This window comes from Gossypium hirsutum, chromosome D11 (genome assembly GCF_007990345.1).
Source record: "Gossypium hirsutum isolate 1008001.06 chromosome D11, Gossypium_hirsutum_v2.1, whole genome shotgun sequence".
Lineage (NCBI taxonomy): Eukaryota > Viridiplantae > Streptophyta > Magnoliopsida > Malvales > Malvaceae > Gossypium > Gossypium hirsutum.
Genome location: NC_053447.1, coordinates 62,071,586 through 62,080,983, shown reverse-complemented (window position 1 = coordinate 62,080,983; position 9,398 = coordinate 62,071,586). Strand labels below are relative to the sequence as shown.

At 35.1% G+C, this 9,398-nt stretch overlaps 1 pseudogene; it reads right to left on the bottom strand.

Annotated features, from left to right (window-relative positions):
• Nucleotides 1-2,726: 2,726 nt before the first annotated feature.
• LOC107927281 (eukaryotic translation initiation factor 3 subunit A-like) lies at nucleotides 2,727-8,903 on the bottom strand (annotated as a pseudogene).
• Between the last annotated feature and the right edge of the window lie 495 nt (nucleotides 8,904-9,398).

The following is a 9,398-nucleotide window of genomic DNA, read 5'->3' as shown; positions in this document are numbered from 1 at the left end:
ACTACTAGACAAGAGAACTTCTCCTACAAATATCTTTCGTGACGAAGAGAAAGAGGTTTTCTCCCCATTAGTAACCTTAAGCACTTACTCTCTGCACTCAATCTCATTTACCTTCACAACAATTATCTTACTCCTCTTGTCTTCCTTTGGCTCTCCACCTATTTAGGTGAACCAGCCTCTTTTACTCCACCACCATCTTCTCTTAGTCTCTTCCCTTGTTGATACCCTTCATTAAATATATATATGAAAAGACAAAGATATTCTCATATTACTATTTCCCACTTTATAAATGTAAAAGGTTTTTAATAACTACATAACTAAATTGATGTCCAATTAACTTGTGATACTAATTCAAACAGATAATTTATAACAAATATAGATCCATATAGATGAAAAATCCATCGGTCAAAGTGAAATTATAATATTTTATTCGAAAAATAAAATTATTCCAAAAATAATACCTTAAATCCACATGTGTCCATTGAGGAATAAATAAATAAATTGGCACACTAACACAAAGATCCCACTTTCCATGTTTAGGATTTGATAGGACCGTTTGCCCTTTGCGTGAGTAGTGGGTATTTCTTTCCCATTTTTATAATCCAAATCTTAGTTTAACTTAATTATAGCTCATGGCTGATATCGCATTACATGAATAAAAGTTAGGACCCAACATCTGAACTTGAATTTCTGAACTCAAAAAATAAAAGCGATTAAATTCTTGAAAACATACAAAAATGTATAAAAATTTAAAGCATATTTTAACTTTTAAAAAAATTATTATATAATTAAACATAAACAAAAAATTAATTAATAATAATGACAGGAATAACCAAATTTCAAAGGCATGGAATATGTGATAATATTTATTAAGGTTTAATTTAATGTAGAAGACATTAAAGGGGCAGAGTGAGCATTAGTAATACACAATGGAACATCATCATAGGTGGCGTCGTTCAACATTATTTCCATCTAAAATATTATTAATTTTGTACCCACAAAAACATTTATTTAAAAATAACATTAATATTAGCAAAAGCTCATGTTTGCCAACCTAACACACTCAAATTATGGGACAACATTAACAAGATAAAAACAGAAAAATGTCAACCCTTCTCTGATTACATTTTTTTTATTATTATTGAAATATAGTTTTGGTTCATATTAAATTTTGATTTCCATCTCATAACATCCTTTATTTTATTTTTAATTTAAAAAGAAAATTAAAAATTAAACAAAAATTCTCAAAAAAAAAATGGAATTATTTAAAGATACAAATAATATTTTGAGTTTTGAGATTTTAAAATGCGAGGAAATTATTGAGTTAATTACTCAGTTTAATATTTTCAATGATTCAAATTGTAATTATTACTATATTATTACAATGATGGAGCAGTTGCATGTCTCTTTTGGTGGCATGTTGCGTGCACATCATGAGAATTGGATCTTGGGATATTTTAGATGGTCTTTTAGTCCTATTCAATAAAGGATTCAGAAGGGTAACAATTCAGTCAGATAATCTGGAGGATGAGGCGATAATGGACTCAAGAATCACAATACTCAGAAGGATTCAAAGAGTTATGAGGATTGAAAGGGTAACAATCCTCATAACTCTTTGAATCCTTCTGAGGATTGAAAGGCAATGACAGATTAGGTACGTTCCTAGAAAGAACAGTTTAGTAGTTGATTACTTGGCTAAGTTGAGTTTAACATGGATGTCAAGTTTATAGGTTTTTGATGATGCCTCAAACGAAATTTTGAAGATTCTAGGATAAGATAAAGCTAGCGGAGCTTTTGCTCAAATTAATTTGATGTAATTGTTTTATCTTGATTTTTTTTCACCAAAAAAAAAGAGAATAACTAATCCATAATCTAGGAATGGGATTGAATATCAACTTGATTTAAGAATAAGATAAATTATTTAGTTGTCACCGTCGTTATAATAGTTTATCGTTTTGAGCATCCATCCGTTTTCTCATTAAGGGAAGCACCTTAAAATGTTGTTTGGAAAATATTAACCCAAAACCAAATAAACTAATGCATCAGAAATTTTAACGGAAAACCTCCAAAAGAAGTAAATTTTGGACTGAAAGCCGATTTCCATAAACGACAATCGGAAGACTTTAGTCTAATTAGGAGCAAACATTGAAACATAAGGGAGAGGTGAAGAAAGTAGCTATGAAATAGTATAAACATCATTTGTTCATTAAGCTAGAAAATAAAACATGGTTCAAACAAACCCTAGAGAGCTGTGTGGCGGAATATCACTAAAAAGAGCCTTTAATTATTAATTTTTAAATTTATAAAATGTAAAAAAATTATAAATTATAAATATTTAAGAATTTCTTAAAATAATTTAAATTTTGGAAAATAAAAAATATATAAAACAATTTAAAATGTTCATAAAATTATAAAAGAAAAAAAAAACTCCGGGAAGAACCAAAGACTGAATAATTTTGGTTGAAATCTCATATCAAATCATAAACTCGAATGGATTTGACCGAAGACTCACTTCATATTTAAAGCCCAAATTAATTTTGGAATATTTTATTTGGTATTTTCTATTTTAAGTTTATCACGATTTTCTACTATTATTTTTTGAGAAGTTTCACTTTTAAGCATTTGTTTTATGCTACTTTCTAATATCATATATTTACATAAACAAAATTTAACAAATAATATTTATATCCAAATGATTAGGTGTAAAGCAAAGCCCAAGAAGCAGATAGGTAAATGCAGTAATTTCACATTTGGAGGGCCGACCCTTTGTAGGATTCGCATTTGCTACGATTGATTGTAAATCAAATTAGTATTGTTTTAAGGTGCTTCAATGGATAAATCCAGATATGTGTTGAGGAGTTTATTTTTCAAGATTCATTCTCGCCAACTCTCTACATACATATGTACTGCCAAATCGATCAGAATCCTGCACTGGCGCTCTACTGCCACTACTCCAGCGATCCCTGCTGCCAGCAGCCCGCCGATCAGGTTCTGAAGATGGAGGTGGACCAGAGCTTTCCAATCTTTGTTGCCGAAACCTAGGGACATATTTCCCAGTAGCTGGAGCAGCATTCCCAGGCTCAGTTGTCCGGGACCCAGCAAGTGGCTCAGAAGGCCTGGGTTGCCCCTCTGTTGACCTTCCCAAGAGAGCTTCTCTGCCAATTCTCGTTCTCTTTGCCTCTGCTTTTCAGCAATCTCATCCATTTTTGCTTTGTCTTCAGCTTCTTCTTTCCTTCGTCTCTCAGCCTCTGCAAATTTTGAAGTGCCAATAAATAATAAGTTCAGATGAAAGCATAAATTTATAGCTTCATAACCATTGACAAAAACTTACAAATATCCTTCCATTCAAAGGAACCTTTCAAAAGGAAAGGCAACCAAAATAGAAGGTAAGATGGTTACGAGAAAAGGGAAATTTAATAATCAACTAAATCAATTGTCCAGAGAAAAAAAAAACAATCTGAGGTAGTTCAAAATCAGAATATAATTTCAGGGTGAAGTAATTATTAAAAAAATAATCAAATGAGTATATAAAATTACATACCTTCACGTTTGCGTGCTTCCTCTTATTCTCTCCTCTTCAGACCTCACATAGAATATTTTCTTCCTCTTGATATCCCGGGCCTGAATAATTTGCTTAATTCTCTCCTATCTCTCTAATCTCCATTGCTCGAACTCAGCTTGCCGACGACTTATTACTCTTTCCTGGAATATCATCTGTGGAAAAGCAGAAACCAAAATTTTCTATGTTAAATAGCCGATACTGTCTAAGAGGAGACTGAGAGCAAGGGAAACTGTCACGAGCATAATGCCTCATATCCTGAAATCGAATTGGTACTGACCTTGTTTTCTAACATGCGTGCCAACCTATTCTTCTCTTTCAAGTCCCCATCATGGTGCTGCCTACTCAACTCAACTTCCAGCTACAACATAGAAAAACAGAATTACGAATGATTATATCAAAAAGGTTGACAATGGCAAAAATACAAAACAAAACAAAACCTCTCATAAAGAAAGACTGTAACATATAAACACTGCCCTTCCCTTCAAGATATGGAAATGCAAATGAAGATAGAACATCTGTTGAGGCAGACTTAAGATAACAGATCAAAGTATTTGATATGTTTATAAAACATGAAAGGTCAAATGTTAAGAGACCTGGAAAGAGAAGCACTCAAAACAAAGTACTTCTTTCAACTGCAAAACAGGGAATTAAAATTTTACCTGTCGTTCACGTTCGTGAAGCACCTTCTGTTCTACCAGTCGTCGTTGAAAAGCAGCTTCAATCAAAGGTGCTGCTTCCTCTCTCTTTGCTCTTTCCAGATGGTCCATTGTTTTGGCAACCTTCTGTAGTCTCTTCTCTTGTTCCTGCCTTTCCTTTAGCTGCTCACTCATCGCCTGCTCAAGCAAGGTTTGCTTTGTTAATTTCTCCTGGACACATGCATAGTCAGAACTCAAATAAAGCTTATAGGAGTCGGAAACTTAATGAAAATAAATGGCTGTTCACCCCATCTAAAATTGGCTTCCTTTTCCCTCTTTTCAAATGCTTTTCAGTTTCCTGTAGAAGCGCCTGTGCCTCTTCAAGCTCCCGCTCCTCTTACGAATTCTTTCAGCTCGCTGTTGCTCAAATACAGCAGCAAGCCTCTTTTTCTCTGCTTCTTCAGTCTTCTTCTGCAACATCTGCCTCTTTGACTCTTCCTCACGTTCCTAGTTGATCAAAAATAAATAAATAAATAAAAACAGGGGCACAAGTACACGAACTCAATTCCACTACTTCTATAATGAAACTTCACGCAAGCCACAAAACTAGTCACTTATACAGCAATACCATTTCCAACAGCTGACGTTCTTGTTCTTCCTTCCTTTTCTCGATGATTGATTTCCGAGCAAGAAGTATTTTGTGTTCCTTATCTACAATCTCTTCCAGACCTGGTAAAACCTCACTCAGCTTTGATGCCTTCTCGGTAGAGGGGTATATCATGGCTCTTGCTTTATTCAAAGATTCTGCAAAAAGAGTCAGGTGGTCATGAAGCTTGTCAGATTCAAGTCTCTGAAAAAACCAAAATAAGGAAAAGTAAATGCTATGCAGATTTGTTTTAATATGAAGAAAGCAAATTAGTTCCTAGCAGTGTCCACAAAGAAATAAGAATAAACAACCTACAGTCCTTACCATATTACCAAACAGCACAACACCCTTCACGTGGTCAACTTTCATGGCTATGAACTTATGTTTCACAGCATCAATAGAAATCTTCTCCACCTTAAAAAGTTCAAAAAAGGGGATTATCTGAGACATACTGTCAATTTTCATTGTCTGGTAAACATGGGACATCTGATGAAGAGGGAAGAGACATTGAGAAAATCAGGAATAAATAAACAATGAAAATAAGCACAGACACCTACTTAAGCAACCTTAGGGTAGAAAGCTTTTCAAGGGCAGGAACATATTTAGAGAGTTGAACTTCTGGTACAGATGAAGCTGAAGCCAACTTCCCACCAGGTTTTGATATTTTCGGCAACAGAGGCTGTATCTTCGACGCAGAATCCAGAGGAAGAAAATCATGTTCTAAAAGGTGATAAAGATCTTTCACTTCTTGAGTCGCACAATTAAGTACACCCTTGGAGTCCTAACAGAAGAGGAATAAGAACAGACAGTTTGGTCAGCAAGATGAGGACATCAAAAGTTTATAGATACATAAACATAGAGCCAGTGCACCTGTAGTATCCCATAAGATTATACAAGAGAGAGACTCAATCAAGCCTAACTTGCAAAACTGGGTAGACTTAGTTCATGTTAAAGACCAAGTCACTTCATGAATAGAAATATTATGGACCTCAAAGAGATCCAGGTACAGGACAGATTCTTAAGGCTACAATCACCTACAATAAAGTTAGGTCCACTTAGCAATTGATTATATAGCCTTAGCTGACTGGAATGGAGAAATTAAGTCCTGTAGTCAAAAACAACTATTTTGTGACTAAGGGCTTAGCGGGACTGGTTTCCATTATACTAAAATGGGTTTAAGAAAACATCATTCTTAACACATATAAGCAACCAGAAATTAACAACATCATTCATGCCCCCCTTTTTTTTTTTTTTTTTAGAAAGGCCTCTTGATTCTTGAACTATTTAAACTTTGAGCATTCATTAGAAACAAGCAATCAAATCAGTAAAAGTTTGAAACAGAAAAGAAGAAAAAATATAAAAAGAACTCACAAAATTTGAACATACCAGTTCAGTGAGAAGTAATGACCTTGAAAACTGTAAAAAAGGCAAAATGTCAGAATAGATAACATCAAGAAAACAAAAAATCAGACCAAGTCAAATTAAATAGAACATACAACTTCTCTGTTCTCAAGTTTAGTTTCAAGATTAAATCCTATAAGATTTGCCATTCGAATATTGCGCTCTTTCTCATTTTCAAGTTCCAAATGTGATGCACCATGTATTTGATCATACGGGAGCACTGACAGTGCAGCCAAAATAACAAATGATGCTATCAACTGCAAATCCTTCTGGCTTAGATTTTTATTGAAGCTTTTTTGAAGTGTAAATAGCTTCAACCACGCATAACCATGATAAAGATGGCTGCCTGAAATCCAAAATATTTCAGTCAACTTGGCATAATAAACCACCCTCAAGGAAGCCTTTCGAGTTTTCTTGACAATGGACATCAATCCGTGGATATCTTCAACAGAACGAAAAGCTTCCTGCAATGGAAATCACAAGCAACTATCATAAGCATGTAAGATCTACCCATATACAAGATAGAAAACACACCCATTAATAAAACAAAAAGACAAGACGAAGCAAATAACAGACCTGCCAGAGTCCAAGTTCGGTAGCAATCTTTAGCTGCTCAAATCTTGTATGAAGGTAAAGTTGCAAGCTCTCTGGAGCTGACAGGTCAGGTCTGTCCCTTTGGTCTTTATATTTATTTAGATTTACTAAATGATTTCTTATAATCTCACACAACCTTCGAAACTCTGTTGTCCGTTTATACTGCTTGCAGAACTGGAAGGCCCGATGTGCTGTCATCTACAAGATGTTTAAAAATTGGAAACATCGTCATTTCAAATCAATAAGTAGACAAATTACGATTTAATGAAAGATTTAAATAATTATTTTTTGCAAGAATATATATACCTTCAAAAAACTGATAAAGCTCAGAAAACAATATTAATTAAAAAATATAATCTTTAACGTTTAGAAAATGCATGAGTAGTGAGTGAGTACAATGGTCTTTTTGTAAGATAAAAACGGTTTGAAGGGGCCAACATTGGGAAGAAGAGAGCAGGGTGCACCATGATTACCTACTGCACCCAATTCCCCTCCAATGGTGGTGAGGCCAGAAATGGCCTCAACCGTGCTAGCCCCTCTGGTGAACAAATGCCAGTTAGAGCCCAGCTGTATGGCACTGGCACCAACTGTTGCTACTGCATGAAGCCTACATGTCTACTGTAAAGGGCTGCTGGCCAATACCAAGATCAATTTTTGTAGTCATATTCTCTTTTTTCCAGCAACCTGGTGACCTCGGCAATTCACCTGATCACAACTTAAGTACCATATTCCTTAAAATTTATCCTTTAAAGCATATATGTTCCAATACAAAAAACAACAAACCATTGGCTCTTAATACTAAATCAATTAACTGTTCAGCTCATCCACCAGCGAAAGACTTTCTGAACAAATTCAGATAAACCAATAATCCTTAAGGTAAAGCAGTAAAGGGCTATTTACTTAAACTGAAAGAGAAAAACACGAAACTAGTGATCCAGCTATCTTGATGCCAAAAACAAGTTCGTCCAGTTTCACATATCAATCAAAACTTGAAGAATTGCCGGTATAGTTGAAACAAATACTCAACATTTATGAAAAGTTAATAAGGCAGGAAATACCGTATAGAGTGCCTCCAAGTTGGAATTGTTCCGCAATATTTCAAGCACTGTTCTATAGGCCTCCCAAAGAAACTTGAACCAAGGAATAACAAGTTCACGATCAGACCTATCCTTTGCTTTCTCTCCACTGACGTAACTTAGCATTATGCTTCCGGCCTTTTATCAGCTTCAAGATCATCAACATCAAGAGCTTCTTGTAGGGCTTGTGCCTGAGTACGAGCCTGCTCAGCTTTCTCAGTAGAGAGGTGAAAGTGCTTGATCACCTCCTCCAAAGAAGAAACATTTACTTGCTGACATACAATTCGGTATTGAATCAGACCATCCTTGGCAAACCGACCCTTTCGCATGTCAACACACAACTCTACATATTTGAACATTATCCTTTCGAGTGGCTTTTGCTAAGCTCTGCATCTCTTTGAAGGTATTAGATTGTGAAACGCCTGCAAAGCATCTTGCTTCTGCCCAACATTAATCAACTCTGCATCAATCAAATCACAAAGTCAGTGCAAACACATCTTTCATGAAAATAAATTATCAAAACTTTAAGGCAATGCCTCCACAACCCAGATGCACATTAACAGCTGACAATTATTTTAAAGCAAAAAAGCAATTAGCAAAAACAACAAACAAGAAACCAAGCCTAAAAAAATAAAAACTTTTACTTCTAACCTTCTGCTCGCTTCAAGGCATTCTCTGGTTTGGCAAAGTTCACCATGTTTTCGATCAAATTCTTAACACCGCCTGGAACAAACAACGCAGACTTTTTACCAATAAATTGGAAAGCTTAAAACCCTAGTTATCTTCAAGCACCGATTTTGTCTGGGTTAAGCCCGAATCAAGCTCGGATTGAGTTCGAATTTCATGACAATTAGTTTGTTATTCTGTAGTAGTTTTATTGTTGTTTATTATATTTATAATTGGGAGATGAATTAGAATTTAGCTCTCCATCGAATCAACTAAAAAGATTTCGATTGGATTATGCTTAATCAAGTAAAAAGATCTTGAATTGATTATGTTGAGGAGTTTTATTTTATTATTTAACTTGATTTGAAAATAGTTTGAAATCGAAACTAAACATGTGCTTGAGAAATAGTTGTCCGTACATTGATAAGAAATGAGTCGTGGTCGTCCCTCCAGACCGTCCAAATCCCACGAGTGAATAGAAATTTAGATCTACATTAGATCTTACTTGAATCGCCTCATCTATTCTCCTGATAAGAAGAAATTTAGATCTACATTAGATCTTACTTGAATCGCCTCATCTATTCTCCTGATGAGTAAGTTTAGTTTCAAACTCCGGTTTGAACAGGAGAAGTACGTCATGCTAATGTGCCTTGGATGATCCACATCTTAAGGTCAGGCGCTGATGAGCACATTGAACTATTCATATAGCTGAGAGCTCTCACAGCCCAGGCACAACGATGTCATTATTAGGGGTGCGCTCTACCACTGAGCTAATAGCCTATTGTGCGGGCTTCTTCTATGCCAAAAGCAAGAGAAAC